General features: G+C 42.8%; 2 protein-coding genes across 3 annotated transcripts in view; one reads left to right on the top strand and one right to left on the bottom strand.

The window, feature by feature from the left end:
- Positions 1–25,568, bottom strand: part of LOC141133875 (NACHT, LRR and PYD domains-containing protein 12-like) — a 981,044-nt gene that overhangs the window by 516,191 nt on the left and 439,285 nt on the right. The gene's annotated exons all lie outside the window — the stretch shown is intronic.
- LOC141133876 (NACHT, LRR and PYD domains-containing protein 3-like) overlaps positions 1–25,568 on the top strand; it is a 169,760-nt gene that overhangs the window by 116,055 nt on the left and 28,137 nt on the right. The window lies entirely within an intron of this gene.

The raw sequence follows: 25,568 nt of genomic DNA, 5'->3' as shown, positions 1-25,568 counted from the left end.
TGTCCTGAGGCAGGCCAGGAAAGTCTGTGTGCATTTCCGCCGGTCATATAATGCCAGTGCTCGGCTGACGGACCTCCAAAAGGAGTTTAACCTGCCCAAGAACCGCCTAATCTGTGACATGCCCACCAGGTGGAACTCGACATTGGCCATGCTGCAGCGGCTGCACACGCAGCAGAGGGCCATCAATGAGTACCTGTGCGACTATGGCACCAGGACAGGGTCAGGGGACCTTGGTTTTTTTTCCCCACGCCAGTGGGCCATGATCAGGGATGCATGCACTGTCCTGTCACCATTCGAGGAGGCCACGAGGATGGTGAGCACTGACAGTGCATGCATCAGTGACACTGTCCCCCTTGTCCACCTGTTGGAGCACACGCTGCATGGAATAATGGACAGGGCACTTGAGGCAGAACAGAGGCAGGAAGAGGAGGACTTCCTTAGCTCTCAAGGCCCCCTTTATCCAGACAGTGTTCCTGCGTGCCCGCCGATCACACAGGAAGAGGACGAGGAGGAGGAGGAGGAGGAGGAGGAGGAAGATTGTGTCAGTATGGAGGTGGAGCCTGGCACTCAGCATCAGCAGTCTTTAAGGGATCAGTCCCAAGGAACACATGGACTTGTACGTGGCTGGGAGGAGGTGGCTGCGGACGTTGTTGTCCTTAGTGACCCAGAGGACTCCGGACCGAATGCCTCAGCAAACCTACGCTGCATGGCCTCCCTGATCCTGCAAAGCCTGCGTAAGGATCCTCGTATTCGTGGTATCAAGGAGAAGGACCAATACTGGCTGGCAACCCTCCTTGATCCACGTTACAAGGGTAAGGTTGCGGACCTTATCTTGCCATCGCAGAGGGAGCAGAGGATGAAACATCTTCGGGAGGCCTTGCAGAAAGGTCTGTGCAACGCGTTCCCAGAGACTGGGAGGTTACAAACTCCTGTTTCTGGACAACGTGTTGCTGAGGCTTCGGTCAGTCAAAGAAGGAGCGGTGGAGAAGGTGGCCGTCTGACCGATGCGTTCAGACAATTTTTTGGTCCGCAGCCCCAAGGTATGATCGGTTCCAGCAACCATCGCCAGCGTCTGTTTTACATGGTGCAGGAATACCTAGGGGCAAGATCAGACTTGGACACCTTTCCCACCGAAAATCCTCTGGGTTACTGGGTCTTGAGGATGGATCACTGGCCAGAGCTTGCACAGTATGCAATTGAGCTACTGGCCTGTCCTGCATCCAGCGTTCTTTCGGAACGCACATTCAGTGCTGCTGGAGGCGTGGTAACCGATCACAGGGTGCGTCTGTCCACTGACTCGGTCGATCGGCTGACCTTCATAAAAATGAATCAGTCTTGGATCACCACCAGCTACCAAGCACCTGATGCTGATGTAACTGAATAATTTTTTTCAGATCCCTTCAAAGACTGCCTATGCTGATGCTGAGTGACTATCCCTGAGTAATTATCCTCTTCCTCCTCAATCATCACGCTGATAGCTTGTAAGAACATTTTTGGTTCTGGGCGCCACCACCAGTGCCTAAGGCACAATTTTTCAGCCCCTGTCTAACAGGGGCGTGTAATTACAATTTTTGATGCAATACTTTGCAGCAGGGCTTGTTCCTGCGTTCCAACTAGAGTGTCTGTGAGGGGTTGCAGTGTTGTGGCACCAGCACCAGTGCCTAAGACCCAATTTTTCTGCCCCTGTCTAACAGGGGCGTGTAATTACAATTTTTGATGCAATACTTTGCAGCAGGGCTCGTTCCTGCGTTCCAACTAGAGTGTCTGTGAGGGGTTGCAGTGTTGTGGCACCAGCACCAGTGCCTAAGGCCCAATTTTTCTGCCCCTGTCTAACAGGGGCGTGTAATTACAATTTTTGATGCAATACTTTGCAGCAGGGCTCGTTCCTGCGTTCCAACTAGAGTGTCTGTGAGGGGTTGCAGTGTTGTGGCACCAGCACCAGTGCCTAAGGCCTAATTTTTCAGCTCCTGTTCAACAGGGGCATGTAATTACAATTCTTGATCTAATATTTCACAGCAGGGCCCTGTGAGGGCTTACAGTGTTTTGGCCACAGCAACACCTAAGGCCCAAATTTCTGCTGAGTATATAGGGCAGGACCCTACTTTCAAACATCTAACTTACAAACGACTCCTACTTGCAAACGGAAGGAGACAACAGGAAGTGAGATGAAATCTACCCCTAAGGAAGGGAAATTCTCTCCTGTAAGAGTTAATATGGGAAAACAATTTCTCCTTTCCACTGATGCTTTCCAATCCTTGTTCCACAAAAAACCCAAATTTTCAAAAAACATTTTTTATTGGGACAAAAAAGTGAGGTGAAATCTTCTGAAGAGGAGCACAGACAGCAAAACAAATGTCACAGGGGTGATAACCCTTCCCTATGTTTTCCAAAAAGCTTAGAAAAGATTTTTTGGCTGGAGCTAAACACATTAAAAATGTTCAAAATTACAAACAGATTCTACTTAACAACAAACCTACAGTCCCTGTCTTGTTTGCACCGCCTGTATACTGCTGTTCAGAGTATATAGGGACCTTTCCTTATTTTAATTTGGGTGCGGGGTTCCCCTTAATATCCATACAAGACCCAAAGGGCCTGGTAATGGACTGGGGGGTACCCATGCCGTTTGTCTCACTGATTTTCATCCATATTGCCATGACCCGACATGACATTAAACCCGCAAGCAGTTTTAAATGAGATTTTTTCCTTTAAAAATGACATTTGGTGCAGGGACTGTTCTAAACATGGGAAACACGCGTCACTTTACAGGCATACTATAGACACCCCCCAGGTACGATATTTAAAGGAATATTTCACTTTTTTTTTTTTTACTTTAAGCATCATTAAAATCACTGCTCCCGAAAAAACGGCCGTTTTTTAAAAGTTTTTTTTGCATTGATACATGTCCCCTGGGGTAGGACCCGGGTCCCCACACCCTTTTTAGGACAATACCATGCAAATTAGCCTTTAAAATGAGCACTTTTGATTTCGAACGTTCGAGTCCCATAGACGTCAATGGGGTTCTAACGTTCGTGCGAACTTGCGGTCCGTTCGCGGGTTCTGGTGCGAACCGAACCGGGGGGTGTTCGGCTCATCCCTAATCCAGAGAGTGCCGGTGTGCACTGAAGTATCCAGAGAGTGCCGGTGTGCACTGAAGTATCCAGAGAGTGCCGGTGTGCACTGAAGTATCCAGAGAGTGCCGGTGTGCACTGAAGTATCCAGAGAGTGCCGGTGTGCACTGAAGTATCCAGAGAGTGCCGGTGTGCACTGAAGTACCCAGAGAGTGCCGGTGTGCACTGAAGTATCCAGTATCCGTGCATACAAAAATTACAAAAGTATCAAAAATGTGATGCATATATCAAAAAATGTCCAGTGTGTATAAAAAATCCTTGTGCAGAAATCTCTCTGGCAACAGTGAGGAAGTACCTGTTGTGCCTGCAGGGGGTGCTACAGAGTCAGAAATGGCTGCTGCAATTTCATCCCATGGCCACCAGGGAGAGTTGGCAAGTGAAAGTGCAACAAAGGATAGACCACATACTCAAGTGAACATGCCAACTCCTGTTACAGTGATGGGTAAGACTTAGACTGGTGCTGGTAAATGCATAGAAGGGACTGAGTATGTGACTGTGCACACTGGAGTGGAGGTGACCCCAAATGGGAGATCCACTGTCTGTGTGGAAAAGGACTTGCTTCGCTGCAGTGCCCTGTCCAGTGGGGAGGCAAGTGGTAAACTTGAATGTGACAACGTTATGGGTAAAACTGCTAATATTGAGTTGGCTAAAGTTGATGGTCCAGTTGCTAATGAGCTAGTGCAGCTCACTAGAGGTAAACACATTGCTATGAATGCGGTTAAAGATGTGCTGTCTCCCCTAGCAACGGTGACAAATGCCACAGAGGTGTCCCTAGAAACCCCCAGGGAGCTCTGCATTTTGGAGCCGGAGGTTGCTTGGGACAACTATGGTGCTGCTCTGAGGGATAAGAGGGTACCTGAACATGGTGATGACAGGATGTTAAATGTTAAAACTGAAATGTTTGAAAACACTCATGGTGGAAATGGGTTAATGCAGTCTGGCAATGACCAATATGAAAGCGTTCATGCATTTAATGAAGCGCCACCAGAGCAAGGTGGTGAAGGTGTGGTATTGCAGTCTGCTATGGTTAAAAATGTAGTGCCACAATCTTATGTGAACCAAAGTGATATGTGCAATGTGTCTGTTGCTGAACCTCTCTGTCCCTCTGGGTCTCCTTGTGCAGTAGGAGCCGTACTGCGTGGTACCTCTGGGAGCATGGAGATAACAGACTGGGACAGGTGGACGTAAAGCCTGTTGGCTTTGTTGGAAATGGCCTATGTTGGTAAAAGTGGAGCAGACATGATTTCTGCAGTGCCAAATGAAGGACCTGCAGAGCCACTTATATGCAAGGCTGCACTTGCTACTTGCTACTACTACATGAATGAAATGAAATATGACAAATGCATTGAGATTTCTGACTGTGATTAAAATGCAGCGCATTGTCAATTTTTGATGGTTTGGTTACCATGGGTGATTGGCGCTGTTCACTGTAAAAATAATAGTAAAAAACTCTCACCACAAGGGAAAAAACTGTGCTACAAATCTGAGTAAATAAATGAAAAAACGGTAAAAAAGTATACTTCAATACGTATAATCCCATAAAATGGTATATATAGATATATATATATATATATATATATATCCACGAATATAACTAAGGATACCAATAAACATACGAACTACTTGAAGTGAAGAATAAAAAATAAAAATATATACAGAAAATAGAAATGAAAAATAAATCAAATATACAAAGGTAAAAAAAAATCCAAATAAATAATAAAGGATGTGTATAAATTAAAGAAGTGCCCTGAAAAACAATCAGTGATAAACAATCCAAATGGTGTTATACCTATTATGTGTTATAAAATCTAAATGGTGATCACGTAAAAAGTGGAACAAAAAAGTTTTTATGTGCATTTAAAATCTGAAATTGTGATCACATACTGAGTTGAGCAATGGTAAAAACATAAATAAAAATATTAGAAATACTGAAACACAGCAATGATGGTCCATGCATACAAAAATTACAAAAGTATCAAAAATGTGATGCATATATCAAAAAATGTCCAGTGTGTATAAAAAATCCTTGTGCAGAAATCTGATGTGTCTCCAAATGGTTCCGGATGTCTCTGTTGAGATTGGTGTGAACCATCCTATGTGTAGCCCCCACTAGTGTCCCCACTCACCGGAACGCCCAACCCCTGCAGGGGTAATAGGCATGTAGATGTAAATCCGATGGTCCAAGTGATCGATGTCCCCTTCACCGACTTCTCTCCACTTGTGTCACCAGTGTAATCTTAATGGCATCCACCGGGATAAAATTCCATATACAGGGAGAAGAGAAGAGCCTCACAGCATAAAACTAGAGATTACTTTATTTGGCTTTTCAAGCTTTAAACATACATTAAAAAAAGTTTGAACAAAAACTAGCAGCTCTCTGCTGGCTGGCTCCATGCCAGAAGCCGCAGACAGTAAAGTGGTAGCGGCGTGCGTTCCACGGCCCGTCTACCAAAAACCAGAAGTAAACAGCATAAACAGAAGATAGAGCGACGTATGCGTACCAAGTGGCCACGCCTTACGCGTTTCATCATCAAGACGTCATCTGAGGCGCCTCATTTTTATTTCAGGAAGAGGCAAGTGAGAGTCACTGCTGTGAAGCGGCGCCGCTCCGCCCACACATCATCTCTCATGTCATTGCGCATTGGAGCAGAGACCCAATGCCTGAGCGCCCCAGTGTGTCTACGGAAGTGCCAAACAGCGGCCCGGATGTATGGGTAATAGGGAACCCCGATCTAAAACATATTAGAAAACAGTGAAACCTGAAAACTATGTATGAAAATACAAAGGAAATAAACTACTGAAACTCTACAGAGGCATCTAAACTCCCTATCGTACCATGAAAGTTACAAATGGGTCAAACTTGTGACTGTATGCAATAAGTGTATAGGGTGATCATGAAACCACCCCAAACAGAAAAATAAAAATAAATAAGGATGTTAAACCTATGGTTATACGGATATGTATAATACATATGATTTATAACATATGAATATAAAAAGTGCAAAAAATATATACAAAAAATATGTTCAAGGGAAATTGTCCAAGTAAAAAAGTGCCAGTTAAGATAACATAGTGGGGCCACATGTGAATAAATGTACTGGTAAAACGGTGAATTCAGATCAGATATGAAGAGGGGGCAAGTCCACAATGCATCATGATTTATTAATAAAAGCATTGAGATCCCACTCGACATTCAACCCATAAGGAAAATAACTCTTTAACTGAAATATCCAAAAGGTCTCGAGTTGGGATACCCCCTAATACGTGGGCCCCCCCCCTCCAGTGCGGAATGTATTTATCAATGATCTGGAATTTTGTACCGCTTGGATCCTTAGCATGGTGTTCTAGAAAGTGCCTAGGCACACTGTGATTGGTACGCCCAAATTTAATGGCAGTAATATGCTCATTCACCCGGGTACTGAACGCCCTTATGGTGCGACCCACGTACTGTTTATTACACGGGTAAGTAATAAGGTAAACAATAAAACGAGTGGCACACGTGCTGAAATGCTTCATAGGGTAAGTGATGGAAGTAACTGAAGACTGAAAGGTTTCAGTCCTCTTACGTCCACACAGATTGTGCCTGCAAACGTTGCATCATTTGCAAGGGTGGTAACCTTTAGTTTCTGGAAAAAAGGACACTTTAACAGGCGGTTCAATAACATTATGGGAAATATGGTCTCGCAGGGATGGGGCCCCTCTAAAGGTGACACCTGCGTTATTCGGGAGCACTGGTCCCAGGACTGGGTCACTTTTTAAGACTCCCCAGTGACGATTCAGGATATGTTTAATTTGCCTGTGTTGGATGGAAAATTGGGTGAACATTGACCACTTAAATTTATCATCAGAGGCGGGCTTAGGGCATTCAGTGATAAGTGTATCTCGATCAATATTCGAAATTCTGGTAATCTCTTGGTCTATGGTTGACGATAGATACCCTTTGGCGATAAACCGTTCCTTCAAAAAGTGGGCCTGCCTCATAAAGTCACTGGTGGAGGAACAGTTTCTACGAATATGCAGAAGCTGGCTCCGTGGGACAGACTCCAACCATGGACTGTAGTGACAACTATCTGTGGAGATATATCCATTTCTGTCTGTTGGCTTAAAGTGGGTGTTGGTCACAATACGACGGTCAACGATGGCTATCTCCATGTCCAGAAAATGTATAGAGACAGAACTTATCTCGTATGTGAGAATTATGCCTCTCTCCTTGTTATTGAGAGTGGCCAGGAACTCATGGAGGGTTTCCTCGTCACCTTTCCATAGGAGGAGGATGTCGTCTATATATCGTACCCATAAACACAGTTCAGGTCGCTGTGATGGGTAGATGACATCCTCCTCCCATAAGGCCATGAAAAGGTTGGCGAGGCTGGGGGCAAATTTAGCCCCCATAGCCACGCCCTTTTTCTGCAGGAAAAACTGGTTGTTATACCAGAAGTAGTTGGTAAATGTGGCAAATTGTAGAAGTTCCATAACAAAAGTTTGTTGGATAGGTGAATCTTGCTATTCCTGACAAGATAATATTGTACAGCCTCAAGTCCCAGTTTGTGTGGAATACTGGTATATAGTGACGTGACATCCGCCGTAACCAGGATGAGATCATCCTGGTATTCAATGGATGCTAAACGCCGGATAGTATCCCCTGTATCCTTCAGATAGGAGGGGACCTGACACACTAGCGGTTGTAAAAAAAAAAAATCTATGTAACGGCCAATTTTAGAGGTGACCGAATCTATTCCGCTTATAATGGGTCTGCCTGGGGGCCTGGTAATGCTCTTGTGGATTTTCGGAAGATAGTACATTACTGGCACCCTCGGGCCAACTGGGACGAGGAATTATTTTTCTTTTTTGTTTAGGATACCCTGTTGGTATCCTCGTTCTACAATTTCTACCAGTCTTTTTTTGAAAACCTTTGTAGGGTCATTATTTAGTGCCATATATGTCTTATCACTGAGGATGCGGCACATCTCAAGATGGTAGTCTTCCTTGTCTAAGATTACCAGGCCTCCGCCTTTGTCGGCGGGGCGGATTACTATATCTTTGTGCCCACACAAGGATTTTAGGCCCGACTTCATTTTGGGGTGATCATATGTACGCCTAATCGGTAATTGATCTAAGTCCTTCAACACCATGTCAAAAAAGACTTTGACAGCAGGAGCTGGGTTGTTTGGGGGGGTTAAAGAGTGAAGGGTTCGCTAGCCCGGAGTGTGTTACTCTTCTCTCGTTCCCTTCGGTCTCCACCCCATTTCCAGTTTCTAAATTAGTGGGATTACTTAAAAAGTGCCTCTGGATATTGAGTTTGCTTTTGAATTTTAAAATATCAATAAAGGTCTCAAATTTGCTCAGTTTTTTAGGAGGGGCAAACTTGAGACCCTTGTTTAACACGTGTAATTCTGCATCAGTAAATTCTCTCTGGCTCAGGTTGAAAAGGCCGCTGGGATTTAGTGGCGCCTTCTTTTTCCGGGCCCGCTGCCCCCCCTCGGGTGCCTCGTTTGCATCTGCCCTTCTTTTGGGGCCTGGAGGTCCCTTGGGAAAATCCTCATTATAGGGAGGGTTGGGTCGTGCTTGGTTATAGGTGTAGGGTGATTTATCATATTGATTATGATCATTATCCCTGTAAGGGTATGGATTGTGGTATTGTTGTCTATAAGGTTCTTCTCAGAGAGGAGAGAATCTATTATAGGTACGAATAGGAGGGGGAGTATGGTAGTTTTGATATGGTTCAGAAAATTTCCTACCGTAATGATCACGCTGCGGAGATCTAGTGTACATAACTGGGTCAGGATGTTTATAACTGACCTTCCTGACAGACGCGGACCCTCTCACTTTCTGAGGAGCCCCTTTACCCTTACTCCCATACTGTTGGCCATTTTTGTAAGGATGATTAGGAATGGGAATCCCACCATTTCGGTTTCCAGTAGTGGAAGAACGCTCAGTTTGGTTTTGTCTGTTGGTGTCCTGCACCAGGGGAGCCGTAAGTGCTCTTCCACTAACTGGAGCTTGGGCAGAGGGGATATTCCATTCTAGTGTGCCCGAAACTTCCATGGGCATGTTCACATCTTTTTTCTGCCAGTTAAACACCAAGTTATTTCTATAATCAGTGGTGTCTCGTGTATACTTTTTTTGCTTTTTGGTACGTTGATCCCTCTCTTCTTTCTCAAGATGGCTTTTGAGGTTAGCCGAGAGGGAAACGTACTCAGGTGTAGCCTTGTGAGGCAGGAGTTGTTCCCTAAGTTCCTTAATCTCTCTATCTAAATGGGATAGCCTCCCCCTCATCCTGTCGACCAGAAAGCTGAGGAGGCTAATGCCTGCTTCATTCAAAAAAGAAAGAGACAATTTCCCCACTTGGGGTTTTTAGGCAGCGAAATGAAAGGGTAAAAAGCCAATTCATAAAAATGTATCTTTATTATACAAAAAACTTTAACACACTGGTTAAAAAGAATGAGCTCCCATAGGGTGTGTATCAATGCATAACACTCAACACATACACTGTCTATATATGTTTATGACAACATGACATGTGCGTTGACTTGGGCAATAATATAATGGAACTGACGCGTTTCGACCTGTTCAAGGTCTTCTTCAGAGGTCAATTTTGCTAAAATTATATCAAGAAATGCATGTGTCAAAAAGAGTCAGTGATCATTGAAAACAAATACATAACATATCAGTACAGCATATTTACCCAGTAATGAGTGTTCTAGGCCCAGGAGCTTCTTCTTGGGTAGATCCCTTTAAAATTAAAAGATTGCCCGTTCGCCTTCCCCCGGAGGTCTCATGGCATCCCCGCCACAGCCCCCGCTACCAGGGGAGGGGAATCCCAAGGAGATGTGACTTACAAGAGGTCACACTGTGAGGCACCCCCTATATACGCAGACCATCCGGTCGGTCAGATAGGGAAGACACCTGCAATAACAACCCAGAGAAAGAGAGAATAATAAAAGTGAAAACAGTGTATGTAATGTATTGGTGTGCACTCCAACATAAAATCTAATAGGTGCAGGAAATGTGTATATGTTTGTATCTGCTTGGTTATGAAAACCAAGACTACCTATATCCACCCACTGCATGGGCCATGGCCCATGCGTACTGGATGTATGTGTCTGTGCGTGCGAAAGTCCGCACAGGCATGTATGTACGTGTATGCATACATACATATATATACCATAATCGTAGTTTTAAAATACCTATTTTGATAAGAGAGATATGGCGGAGTGCACACTGGGGTAGAAAAATTATCTAAATCAAAAAGGAGGTAATAGATACCTCTATTACCTCCTTTTTGATTTAGATAATTTTTCTACCCCAGTGTGCACTCCGCCATATCTCTCTTATCAAAATAGGTATTTTAAAACTACGATTATGGTATATATATGTATGTATGCATACACGTACATACATGCCTGTGCGGACTTTCGCACGCACAGACACATACATCCAGTACGCATGGGCCATGGCCCATGCAGTGGGTGGATATAGGTAGTCTTGGTTTTCATAACCAAGCAGATACAAACATATACACATTTCCTGCACCTATTAGATTTTATGTTGGAGTGCACACCAATACATTACATACACTGTTTTCACTTTTATTATTCTCTCTTTCTCTGGGTTGTTATTGCAGGTGTCTTCCCTATCTGACCGACCGGATGGTCTGCGTATATAGGGGGTGCCTCACAGTGTGACCTCTTGTAAGTCACATCTCCTTGGGATTCCCCTCCCCTGGTAGCGGGGGCTGTGGCGGGGATGCCATGAGACCTCCGGGGGAAGGCGAACGGGCAATCTTTTAATTTTAAAGGGATCTACCCAACAAGAAGCTCCTGGGCCTAGAACACTCATTACTGGGTAAATATGCTGTACTGATATGTTATGTATTTGTTTTCAATGATCACTGACTCTTTTTGACACATGCATTTCTTGATATAGTTTTAGCAAAATTGACCTCTGAAGAAGACCTTGAACAGGTCGAAACGCGTCAGTTCCATTATATTATTGCCCAAGTCAACGCACATGTCATGTTGTCATAAACATATATAGACAGTGTATGTGTTGAGTGTTATGCATTGATACACACCCTATGGGAGCTCATTCTTTTTAACCAGTGTGTTAAAGTTTTTTGTATAATAAAGATACATTTTTATGAATTGGCTTTTTACCCTTTCATTTCGCTGCCTAAAAACCCCAAGTGGGGAAATTGTCTCTTTCTTTTTTGTTTCAATCATCAGGGGTGAGCAGCATTTTTCCTTCTTCCCTGTGTCCCCCCTCTTTCTTTTAATGCCTGCTTCATTGAAATAATGGAACCAAGGCTCCAAACTAACCTGCCTGCCTAATCTAGCTCAATCTATCTCTGTCCACAGTCACAGTCTATACACGGCTGCTATGTAAGCAGACTTATATAGTGCGGGGTGTGGACTTAGTCCCCCTGAGCCATGATTGGCCAAAGGCACCCTGTCTTTGGCCAATTATGGCTCTCTCTGCAGAGCGCGCTGTGATTGGCCAATCATCAGACACTAATGCACTGCAATCTCACAGTGTATTATGGGGCATTCCGCAGCACTCGATTTTCCCGCGAATGCCCCATATTGTTCGCTGTTCGGCGAACGGGCGAACACCCAATGTTCGACTCTAACATCTTTACCCTTGACTTTTATTTGCTGTTTTTCACAGAAGATCTGTAGAAATCTATTGTAGACAAAAGCAATTTATCGCCGCAGATCCTCATTTGACCCTTTCCAGAGAATGTGACTGGAAACCTATTACGGTTCCCGAATTTAAGACCTTTCTAGGCCTATCCCTCCTCATGGGCATTACTAAAAATTGTGAGTTGCGGTCTTTTTGGTCCACTGACCCAATTCACCATATGCCCGTGGTCTCTGCTTCCATGACCAGGACTAGATACAAGCAAATCTTGTGGTTTATGCACTTCAACAACAATGAACTCTGTCATCTTCGGGGTGACCCTGAATACGATCGGCTCCACGAAATTCGGCCCCTCTAAAACTACTTCAACCAACAATTTGAAGCCTTGTTTATTCCCGATCAAGTTGTCTGCATTGATGAGTCCCTGATTACATTTTCTGTCCACCTTTCTTTCAAACAGTATCCCCCCAGCAAGCGTGCCAGATATGGGGTCAAGATGTATAAGCTCTGAGACAGGGCCACAGGCTATACATGTAGTTTTATGATTTACGAGGGAAAAGATAGTCACATGGAGCCAGAGAACTGCCCAGACTACATAGGGAGCAGCAGTAAGATTATTTGGGACTTGGTGTCACCCTTATTCAGAAATGTGTACCATTTATATGTAGACAATTATTACACAAGCGTGACACTTTTTAGTCACCTTTTTGATTCTGGAATTGGCGCCGTACAATCTAATCACCGGGGCTTCCCCCAACGACTTGTAGATTTCCGACTTAGACGGGGAGAGAGTCTGCTTGAAGTGTAATAAATTGCTTGCAGTGAAGTGGAGAGACACACGGAATGTTTTTGTTCTGTCCTCCATTCACACAGATACGACTGTCCAAATTCCAACAGTGATTGGTGGTGTTGAGAAGCCCTTCTGTGTCCACGAATACAACCCTAACCAGTTGCCGACCGCCGCACACAGATGTACGTCGACAGAGCGGCACGGGCAGGCAAAAGGGCTTACCTGTACGTCCCTGCCTGCCCGCGGGTGGGGGGTCCGATCGGACCCCCCCCCCGGTGCCTGCGGCGGTCAGCAAATCTTCCCCAGCGATCGGTGGTGAGGGGGAGGCCATCCATTCGTGGCCCCCCCTCGCGATCGCTCCCAGCCAATGGGATCATTTCCCTGCCTCTGTATTGTACACAGAGGCAGAGGAAATGATGTCATCTCTCCTCGGCTCGGTATTTTCCGTTCCGGGCCGAGGAGAGAAGACATGTGAGTGAGTGCACAACACAAACACACACACAGTAGAACATGCCAGGCATACAAAACACCCCGATCCCCCCCCCGATCACTCCCCGATCCCCCCCAATCACCCTCCCCCCCCTGTCACAAACTGACACCAAGCAGGTTTTTTTTTATTTATTTATTTATTTTTTTCCTGATTACTGCATAGTGTCAGTTTGTGACAGTTACAGTGTTAGGGCAGTGAGTATTACCCCCCTTTAGGTCTAGGGTACCCCCCTAACCCCCCCTAATAAAGTTTTAACCCCTTGATCACCCCCTGTCACCAGTGTCACTAAGCGATCATTTTTCTGATCGCTGTATTAGTGTCGCTGGTGACGCTAGTTAGGGAGGTAAATATTTAGGTTCGCCGTCAGCGTTTTATAGCGTCAGGGACCCCCATATACTATCTAATAAATGTTTTAACCCCTTGATTGCCCCCTAGTTAACCCTTTCACCACTGATCACCGTATAACTGTTACGGGTGACGCTGGTTAGTTTGTTTATTTTTTATAGTGTCAGGGCACCCGCCGTTTATTACCGAATAAAGGTTTAGCCCCCTGATCGCCCGGCGGTCGCCCCAGGCAGCGTCAGATTAGCGCCAGTACCGCTAACACCCACGCACGCATCATACGCCTCCCTTAGTGGTATAGTATCTGAATGCATCAATATCTGATCCTATCAGATCTATACTAGCGTCCCCAGCAGTTTAGGGTTCCCAAAAACGCAGTGTTAGCGGGATCAGCCCAGATACCTGCTAGCACCTGCGTTTTTCCCCTCCGCCCGGCCCAGCCCACCCAAGTGCAGTATCGATCGATCACTGTCACTTACAAAACACTAAACGCATAACTGAAGCGTTCAAAGTCAGGCCTGATCCCTGCGATCGCTAACTGTTTTCTTGGTAGCGTTTTGGTGAACTGGCAAGCACCAGCCCCAGGCAGTGTCAGGTTAGCGCCAGTACCGCTAACACCCACGCACGCACCGTACACCTCCCTTAGTGGTATAGTATCTGATCGGATCAATATCTGATCCGATCAGATCTATACTAGCGTCCCCAGCAGTTTAGGGTTCCCAAAAACGCAGTGTTAGTGGGATCAGCCCAGATACCTGCTAGCACCTGCGTTTTGCCCCTCCGCCCAGCCCAGCCCACCCAAGTGCAGTATCGATCGATCACTGTCACTTACAAAACACTAAACTAAAGAGTCAGGCCTGATCCTGCGATCGCTAACAGTTTTTTTTGTAGTGTTTTGGTGAACTGGCAAGCGCCAGCGGCCTAGTACACCCCGGTCGTAGTCAAACCAGCACTGCAGTAACACTTGGTGACGTGGCGAGTCCCATAAGTGCAGTTCAAGCTGGTGAGGTGGCAAGCACAAGTAGTGTCCCGCTGCCACCAAGAAGACAAACACAGGCCCATCGTGCCCATAGTGCCCTTCCTGCTGCATTCGCCAATCCTAATTGGGAACCCACCGCTTCTGCAGCGCCCGTACTTCCCCCATTCACATCCCCAACCAAATGCAGTCGGCTGCATGAGAGGCATTTTCTTTATGTCCTCCCGAGTACCCCTACCCAACGAACGCCCCCAAAAAAGATGTTGTGTCTGCAGCAAGCGCGGATATAGGTGTGACACCCGCTATTATTGTCCCTCCTGTCCTGACAATCCTGGTCTTTGCATTGGTGAATGTTTTGAACGCTACGATTCACTAGTTGAGTATTAGTGTAGGGTACAGCATTGCACAGACTAGGCACACTTTCACAGGGTCTCCCAAGATGCCATCGCATTTTGAGAGACCCGAACCTGGAACCGGTTACAGTTATAAAAGTTACAGTTACAAAAAAATTGTAAAAAAAAAAAAAACACATACAAAAATATAAAATAAAAAAAAATAGTTGTCGTTTTATTGTTCTCTCTCTCTCTATTCTCTCTATTGTTCTGCTCTTTTTTACTGTATTCTATTCTGCAATGTTTTATTGTTATTATGTTTTATCATGTTTGCTTTTCGGGTATGCAATTTTTTATACTTTACCGTTTACTGTGCTTTATTGTTAACCATTTTTTTGTCTTCAGGTATGCCATTCACGACTTTGAGTGGTTATACCAGAATGATGCCTGCAGGTTTAGGTATCATCTTGGTATCATTCTTTTCAGCCAGCGGTCGGCTTTCATGTAAAAGCAATCCTAGTGGCTAATTAGCCTCTAGACTGCTTTTACAAGCAGTGGGAGGGAATGCCCCCCCCCCAACGTCTTCCGTGTTTTTCTCTGGCTCTCCTGTCTCAACAGGGAACCTGAGAATGCAGCCGGTGATTCAGCCAGCTGACCATAGAGCTGATCAGAGACCAGAGTGGCTCCAAACATCTCTATGGCCTAAGAAACTGGAAGCTACGAGCATTTTATGACTTAGATTTCGCCGGATGTAAACAGCGCCATTGGGAAATTGGGAAAGCATTTTATCACACCGATCTTGGTGTTGTCTGATGCTTTGAGGGCAGAGGAGAAATCTAGGGTCTAATAGACCCCAATTTTTTCAAAAAAGAGTACCTGTCACTACCTATTGCTATGATAGGGGATATTTACATTCCCTGAGATAACAATAAAAATGATTAAAAAAAAAAAAATGAAAGGAACAGTTTAAAAATAAGATGAAAAAAAATAAGAATAATAAATAAAAAAAAAAAAAGCACCCCTGTCCCCCCTGCTCTCGCGCTAAGGCGAACGCAAGCGTCGGTCTGGCGTCAAATGTAAACAGCAATTGCACCATGCATGTGAGGTATCACCGCGAACGTCAGATCGAGGGCAGTAATTTTAGCAGTAGACCTCCTCTGTAAATCTAAAGTGGTAACCTGTAAAGGCTTTTAAAGGCTTTTAAAAATTTATTTAGTTTGTCGCCACTGCACGTTTGTGCGCAATTTTAAAGCATGTCATGTTTGGTATCCATGTACTCGGCCTAAGATCATCTTTTTTATTTTATCAAACATTTAGGCAATATAGTGTGTTTTAGTGCATTAAAATTTAAAAAAGTGTGTTTTTTCCCCAAAAAATGCGTTTGAAAAATCGCTGCGCAATTACTGTGTGAAAAAAAAAATGAAACACCCACCATTTTAATCTGTAGGGCATTTGCTTTAAAAAAAATATATAATGTTTGGGGGATCAAAGTAATTTTCTTGCAAAAAAAAATTATTTTTTTATGTAATCAAAAAGTGTCAGAAAGGGCTTTGTCTTCAAGTGGTTAGAAGAGTGGGTGATGTCTGACATAAGCTTCTAAATGTTGTGCATAAAATGCCAGGACAGTTCAAAACCCCCCCAAATGACCCCATTTTGGAAAGTAGACACCCCAAGCTATTTGCTGAGAGGCATGTCGAGTCCATGGAATATTTTATATTGTGGCAAAGTTGTCACTAAATGATATATTGCTCAAACATGACATGGGAATATGTGAAATTACACCCCAAAATACATTCAGCTGCTTCTCCTGAGTATGGGGATACCACATGTGTGAGACTTTTTGGGAGCCTAGCCGCGTACGGGACCCCGAAAACCAAGCACCGCCTTCAGGCTTTCTAAGGGCGTGAATTTTTGATTTCACTCTTCACCGCCTATCACAGTTTCGGAGGCCATGGAATGCCCAGGTGGCAAAACCCCCCCAAATGACCCCATTTTGGAAAGTAGACACCCCAAGCTATTTGCTGAGAGGTATAGTGAGTATTTTGCAGACCTCACTTTTTGTCACAAAGTTTTGAAAATGGAAAAAAGAAAAAAAAAATTTTTTTTCTCGTCTTTCTTTATTTTCAAAAACAAATGAGAGCTGCAAAATACTCACCATGCCTCTCAGCAAATAGCTTGGGGTGTCTACTTTCCAAAATGGGGTCATTTGGGGGGGTTTTATGCCATCTGGGCATTTTATGACCTTCAAAACTGTGATAGGCAGTGAAGAGTGAAATCAAAAATGTATGCCCTTAGAAATCCTGAAGGCGGTGATTGGTTTTCGGGGCCCCGTACGCGGCTAGGCTCCCAAAAAGTCCCACACATGTGGTATCCCCGTACTCAGGAGAAGCAGCTAAATGTATTTTGGGGTGCAATTCCACATATGCCCATGGCCTGTGTGAGCAATATATCATTTAGTGACAACTTTTTGTAATTTTTTTTTTTTTTTTTAGTCATTATTCAATCACTTGGGACAAAAAAAATGAATATTCAATGGGCTCAACATGCCTCTCAACAATTTCCTTGGGGTGTCTACTTTCCAAAATGGGGTCATTTGTGGGGGTTTTGTACTGCCCTGCCATTTTAGCACCTCAAGAAACGACATAGGCAGTCATAAATTAAAGGCTGTGTAAATTCCAGAAAATGTACCCTAGTTTGTAGGCGCTATAACTTTTGCGCAAACCAATAAATATACACTTATTGATATTTTTTCACCAGACATGTGGCCGAATACATTTTGGCCTAAATGTATGACTAAAATTGAGTTTATTGGATATTTTTTAGAACAAAAAGTAGAAAATATCATTTTTTTTCAAAATTTTCGGTCTTTTTCCGTGTATAGCGCAAAAAATAAAAACGGCAGAGGTGATCAAATACCATCGAAAGAAAGCTCTATTTGTGGGAAGAAAAGGACGCAAATTTCGTTTGGGTACAGCATTGCATGACCGCGCAATTAGCAGTTAAAGCGACGCAGTGCCAAATTGTAAAAAGTGCTCTGGTCAGGAAGGGGGTAAATCCTTCCGGGGCTGAAGTGGTTAACATGGGAGGGGTGGACTTCAAGGACCAGATGATGGCGCTGTACTAAATTGCCCATAAGACCAGACGCTGGTACAATAAAGTGTCTGTATGCTTATTTCAATTGGCTCTGCTGAACGCTTATGTGCTATACAAAGCGCCAGGATGAACTGGATCCTTCCTTAAATTCCAGGAAGAGATCTTCACAGCCCTTTTGTATCCAGACGGTGCTGTGCCCAACTTCACTATGCAAATGCAGTGAGCCGGCTGTATGACAGGCATTTTCCAGATGTCCTCCCTGGTACCTCTACCCAAAGAGCACCCCAAAGAAGATGTCATGTCTGTAGAAAACGTGGATTATAGGCGTGACACCCGCTTTTATTGTCCCTCCTGTCCTACCTGGTCTCTGTATCGGTGAATGTTTCCTTCACTACCATACACTAGTGGAGTATTAGAATAGGGTACAGCATGGCTCAGTCATAGGGCACACTTAAAAATTAATCTATCAATGGATCTGCGCTTCAGACTATTAAACCACTGCTGCCCCCCTATGTGAGTAGGGAACACCTCAGTGATACCCCAAAAAGGTTACAATCAAAATATAGGGAATGGCGCTGTGTTAAAACAGAAAGTATAAGTGTAAATTATTTCTAATTTCTAAAGTGACAAGTGCTCTAGTGCGTGATGCAATCCCTTCATAAATAAAAATAAAAAAAGTGTAAAACAACCAAAAATGTATATATATTATAAGGTGATAAATCCTTAGTTGAATTGTCAACTGTATATACAAGCAATTATAATCCCATCCAGTAAGCAAACCCAAACCTTATATTATCAACATTATAGAGCATGTGTTGGCAATACCTTATATAAATCCACTGATTAAGAAATGCAAAGTGACAAGTGCCAAATATAAAAAACCCGTGGTTATCAAACCACAGTGCAGTAATGTGCAAAAAATGTTAAAAATTATAAATAATCAATTATATAAAAAACTTCAACTGTGTATGAAAAAAATATAGTCCCATATACTATTTAGTGTAAAAAGTTCATAATAGTAATACAATGTGCAGTGCAACAAATACCCATGGAAATCATATAACGTATTTCCCAGGAGATTCTTCTTTGATAGTGGAGAGCCGTGCAGTAGCTATTAGCAATCTCCCCCCGATGTGATTGCACTCACCGGAGCGCTCTGCCCCTGCAGGGGTATGAGCGTGTGATGTTAATCCTCAACTGTTAATCGCTCCGATTCCACAGGTGCCGGTATCCTTCCACGTGGCCCAATCCAGATAAACCACTCGCAGGGAGGAGGGGGGACTCGCTGTCCCTTGTTGTAATACAGATCCCAGCCGGACATCCACTTTAATGTGTTAAATAAAAAAATTAAAAAATTCCACATAGCGTAACTCTGTTTATAATTAATTAATTTATTTGTGTAAAACAGTCCAAACACTAAGACTGAATCCACACTGACAAATAAAAATACTTAAAATTGGTGTTCTAAAAGAGGAGAGGGAGCTCGCAGGCTCACTAACTCTCCACGCGATCCAGGGACGCAGCGCTACTGAGAACCGCCGCTTGCATTCCACCGGTTGGGTTTCCGGAACCACGATACACGGAAGTGACGTTGTGTGTGCCAAGATAGTCCCGCCTTATGCGTTTCGTCATACGGACGTCATCGGAGGCGCTGCCATCTTGGCACTCCCAACGTCTTATATCTAGGGTGTAGTCATCGCTGCGGCCAATCACCTCCCGGATGCTGTAAACACACATCCAGCGGTATAAATTAGCACCTTAGTTGCTAGGGAGAATTGGGCCTAGACCAAGTAGGTAAACGAGAAGGAAATTCCCCTAATACTGGACTTTAAAGGCACGTATGGAAAAACATAAGAAGAATTGTAAAATATATAAACAATAATTGATTCATTTCAAAAACATCATAAAAGCATCAATAGCAGTATAACATACAGTGAAAGGAATGTGATTCATGCGTTTGTACATATATGGGATATTGATACCAATGTACTTGCACCCGACGCGTTTCAGAGTTGTTTAGCCTCCTTCTTCAGGGGTGGATGTAAGTTTAGCAAGAGTTTCTAAATTGAAAGTAATGTGTTTAACAAAGAAATAATGAGTATATGTACATATCAGACCATAAGGACATAAGTACATGCTGAATTTTTTTATTTCATTACACTTACATTGGCATTATGTAGGCTAGCTTCGCATTCCAAAACAGTTTAAAAACAAAGGCGCTGACACTGTCTGCCCATCCAGCGTATTCCCAATTGTGATAGGTAGGGGTTGATTAACATATCCAAGATGTTGATACTTCATACATAGCAGATTAAGATATTTAGGTATGGATGTATATAGATAGTTTAATTCCTCAGAAATTAGAGGAAAGGCCCCCAAATGTGGGGTGTAGAGAAAATATGGACCTGAAATTCCACTGAGGCCGAATGCGGGTCCTGTAGAATGTGAGAATATAAAAGTATGTGATGGCCAGTCATGGATTGAAAATTCAAATAAAGTAGGATGTAAGAAAAATCTTATAGTAGTAGGGGTACAACATACCTGATAGAACTACTGTAGAGGATTCAAGGGAGTATGAGACGGGTGGCTGATATAAGCTGAATTAATCTTGGGTAGCTAAAAATTATTGACACAGGGGGGAGGAAAATATGAAAGTATCATTAGATAAATGTGTGCTTTATCCAACTGAATGTTACTAATAGTTTAAAGTGTAATGTATAGATATATTTCAAAGGTTTGTGCAATCCAGATATATCTGGATTGTCCTTGGTTAAATGATAATAGTTAAATAGTATTTACATCAGTGAGTGAAGGGGAGAAAAAACAAAGGAAGCAAAGGGAAAAAGTCCCAGTTGCAGCCATAAAATGATGTCTTCTGGCTAAACAATACAGCTATAGACAGTAATATGGCATCAAGGTTTGAATAAAGCATACATGGTTTGTTTAAGTGTTACTTACTTTGTATGTAAGATCACTGGACATCAGCTCAGACCGACAGCGTCCTGCACACAGCAGCAGACGCTCGGTGTGAGCGGTACTCGGTATAAGAAGCCCTCTTCGCCAATCAGCTGTTGGTATAATAGCCAACAGCTCATTGTCTGTGGCAGAGGATGGGCGGACACGCTAAGGATGGCCTCCCGGATGGACTGAGCGCCGCCAGATTCCCCCCGCGCATGCGCGAGCATGGCCACGCCCACTCCACCCGCCGACATGTCTGGCTTCCCCGGCGGACTGCGCATGCCAGCTGGGGTCGCAAGATGGAGGACAGTGTAAACAACACTGTAACCTCACACAACGCCGCCATGAGCTTGGACCGCTCAGGCGGCTTTGTGTGCCGGGCGAATTTCAGATCACGGATTGAAATTGTGAATAAGGGCACAAAAGGCCGTACACAAAGTGAAAAGTATTGTAAATATATCACAGTTTTGGGAAACGCCGCTGACTGAAAGTATTTTACAGGCTGGGATTTTATATGCACAATAAAAACAGATTATACACAATAACCAAAATGGATATATATGGGGGTTACACTACTTTATATACACTGGGTTGACAGATATTGGAGTTGCATACATACAAAGATAGTATTTCTCGGGCCTAGACTATATAGAGGCAAATGATTACACTAGGCAAGTATGTGTACAGTCTGCAATTGAAATGTACATTATGTATGGCATAGTTGTATGTCATAAAGGGGGGGGCAGGGGGCGGGGGGCAGACAGGTTTAGATGACATACAAGGGAGGGAGCAGTGATATCAAAAGGATGTTTGTATATTCAGAAGGCAAATAGCCCAGGTATTATAAAGGTGGTCATTTTAATCATTGCTCCCTGCCACCTGACGAAAAGCCTTTAAGAAAAGGCTTGAACCAGATGGCTTTGTTGAAGCCTGGGGGTTGGCTAGCTCTTAAATTGTATATCCAGCGGGATTCCAGCTGTAACAGTGTCTTATTCCAGTCACCTCCCCTAGACCCCGGGTGTACCCGGTCTAAAATAAGGAATTTAATCTTTGGAAATTTGCCATTATGCACTATTGTAGTATGTCTCCCTAGTGGGAGATCAGGATCGCAGGTTTCCATGCTCAATATGTGTCTATATGCTCTCTTCCAGAATTCTATTTTCATTTTTCCTATATAGATACATGTACACTCGCATAGGAGCATATAGATCACCCCGTGCGTTTTGCAATTAGCGAAGTGTTTAGGATGGAAAGTCTGACCATTCGGAAGTGTCGGGTTTTTGTCTGTGAGCATATATTTACAGTAGTTGCAGTTTCCACATTTAAAAGTTCCCTTGTACTTGCAGTGGGATTTGTCTACTTCCCCCTTGAATTCACTTGGAGTGACTTTGTCTCTCAATGAAGTGGTTCGTTTTGTCAGAATGTTTATACTGAAATAATAAAATAGTATTGTAATCATGAAAATATGCAAATCTTTAATTTGGGAGATTTACAATTTTCTACCAATACCAACAAGAAATTCAAGTTCGTTTATCCGTGCTATTTTGAAGACAAGTGATACAAATGATGTTGCTTAAAAAAATATATTTATTAACTAAAAATACAGTGCAAAATAATATCAGGTATATTTCGTGATAAAACAAATAAATGGATATACTTCTACATATCAAAGATAAATGATGGTTCAGATAATATTCACAGTTCTCTTATTCAATTTCTTATAACAAAATACCACATTTCAATACTTAAATGATACTTGTACATTTTAAACCTGGTAACTTGTGAATAGCCTTCCGTGACTTCACGGACTTGTGTAAACAAATATTGTTTACCTTAATACTATGATGTGATGTCTTCTCAAAACCAACAGACCTTCTTATTACACTCTTAAATGCACAAACAAAATTGTTATATTGTGCACAGCTTGATAATTTAATCAAAGCTTATATTTTAGATTTAGAATGAATCAATGGTTTAACACATACTATAACCAATCCAATTCTAAAACTTTGAAGTCAGTATTATGAGATATAACAATATATATCTCTTGGTTTAGAAGCAAAACAAATTCATACTGCAGTTAGAATTCATTTCACTCCAAAGCAGAACTAACAATGGATTGGGTTAGTCAGGAATATGCTCAACCAAACTTCAATTACCTAAAAAGGTATACATTGGAAACATTAATACTTTACCAGGTCTTTAAGAATTCTGTCAGTTTGAGAAGCAAGTCCCAAAAGAGACTTCTTTCCACCTTAGAGATAGACCTGTCCAGTCATCCTCAGAGCTCCTCCAGATCTTCCCATCGCTCTCACTTTTGCTATCTGTCTCTCCTTTTTATCTCACCCCAAAAGTGGGTGTGGGTCTCATTACTATGTAATGGATGATGTCATATGACAATGGAATTACCTATGTTACCTTGACAACCAAGACCAACGCCATTTTGAATAATTACCAATTTTAGCCTTTTAGGGGCGGTGTTGGATCAGAAATTACTTTTAATGTGATTGACATAACCTTCTGACCTTGGCTTAGCAAAACACCACTAATTGTCTAATGGTTGACAATCAAGTGTTAATATCCCCAGCCGTCCTGGCGCTTCTTAAAATATATGTGTATGAGAAAATATACCCCACACAATTAACTGGGGTTGTAAATGCCATGAAAGTGTAGTCAGGATTCTTACGATAAGCCTACCAGTTATTTATGAATGGTTTCCTAAATAAGATACCATAATTGCATATATATATATATATATATATAAAGAAAGAAACCAAGTTTATATAATGTTACCTAATACAGATACATTGTAAAGATGTATAAAAGAAACATTATTATTTAAAATATATCATTTGTGGATAAGCCCTTTTTGTTACGTGGTTTGTTCTTGAAAATACTGTTTAGTTTTGCAGGCTGTGTAAGTTTGTACCAACTCCCCTTATCTATAAGTGTCAAAGACAAAAGATATATAACCTGGGATACCGGTATTTTTACACAGTCTCAAGATATAAAGCAACTTTTGCAACAATGCCTATTCATGGGCTATGAACTCTGATTCAACTTTAGAGCCAAAATGGCTCCTCTCATGTTCATTTGAAAAATATACAATATAAAGGCCTATATATATAAGAATATAAATTCTTTTAACCCCAAATGTTCTGACAGTTTGAAGGTAAAAAGGGGTCTCTGTGGGACCAATGGCCCCAATGTGGGATCACACTGTTTTGAATTTTTTTAAAATTTCTTCGCCTGTTGTCCCTCGTTAGGGTCCCCGCGAAATGTGCGTTTAGTGCTCTGTCCTAGATTTGGTTTCTGAAAAATTTGGGTGTGAGTTTGAGGTAGGTTAGAAGTGGATTGTGAGGGAGTGACTTGGTGTCCCTGATACTGGTAGTTTTTGTTTTGGTTAGATCTATTTTGGGTCCATTTGTATGCTTTCCCCTCTCTGAAAGCATTCCTGTCCCGAGTGAGTTTCTGTTGTTTTTTTATAAGTATATCCTTATTAAATGTCTCTAAATGTATTTTAAGTCTGTCCTCTTTGTTAGTGAGGGGTCTCTGAGTTTTCAATTGTTGTAATTTATTGCAGAGAGCTACAATGTCTGTGTCTAGGGTAGTGGATCTCTTTCTGTATTCCTCAATTAGGATTTCCATTAAACTTTGGGAACATGCCCGCAGAGCTTGTTCCCATTTGGTTTTAAATTCCGAGTCCAAGCCTTCCAATGTGGGGAAGATCTGGACTCGCAATCCTGCAGGGTTGATGTCCTCCTTGATATAGGGGCTATTCCCATGCGTCATTTAAACACTCTTTTAAAAAAGGCCTTTTACAGCCAAGAAACGAGTTACTGTACTCTGAAAAAGTTAATAAAACTGGCAAAAAGGATATGGACACCATTAGGATTATCACTAAATACAATAATCAACATAGACAAGTCAGAAATATTGTGAAAAGATACTGGCATATGCTACAGTGTGATCCCACATTGGGGCCATTGGTCCCACAGAGACCCCTTTTTACCTTCAAACGAACCACTTCATTGAGAGACAAAGTCACTCCAAGTGAATTCAAGGGGGAAGTAGACAAATCCCACTGCAAGTACAAGGGAACTTTTAAATGTGGAAACTGCAACTACTGTAAATATATGCTCACAGACAAAAACCCGACACTTCCGAACGGTCAGACTTTCCATCCTAAACACTTCGCTAATTGCAAAACGCACGGGGTGATCTATATGCTCCTATGCGAGTGTACATGTTTCTATATAGGAAAAATGAAAATAGAATTCTGGAAGAGAGCATATAGACACATATTGAGCATGGAAACCTGCGATCCTGATCTCCCACTAGGGAGACATACTACAATAGTGCATAATGGCAAATTTCCAAAGATTAAATTCCTTATTTTAGACCGGGTACACCCGGGGTCTAGGGGAGGTGACTGGAATAAGATACTGTTACAGCTGGAATCCCGCTGGATATACAATTTAAGAGCTACCCAACCCCCAGGCTTGAACAAAGCCATCTGGTTCAAGCCTTTTCTTAAAGGCTTTTCGTCAGGTGGCAGGGAGCAATGATTAAAATGACCACCTTTATAATACCTGGGCTATTTGCCTTCTGAATATACAAACATCCTTTTGATATCACTGCTCCCTCCCTTGTATGTCATCTAAACCTGTCTGCCCCCCGCCCCCTGCCCCCCCCTTTATGACATACAACTATGCCATACATAATGTACATTTCAATTGCAGACTGTACACATACTTGCCTAGTGTAATCATTTGCCTCTATATAGTCTAGGCCCGAGAAATACTATCTTTGTATGTAT

Source organism: Aquarana catesbeiana, linkage group LG03 (assembly GCF_042186555.1).
Source record: "Aquarana catesbeiana isolate 2022-GZ linkage group LG03, ASM4218655v1, whole genome shotgun sequence".
Lineage (NCBI taxonomy): Eukaryota > Metazoa > Chordata > Amphibia > Anura > Ranidae > Aquarana > Aquarana catesbeiana.
The sequence above is the reverse complement of the archived record's forward strand: the minus strand, read 5'-3'. Positions and strand labels throughout refer to the sequence as shown.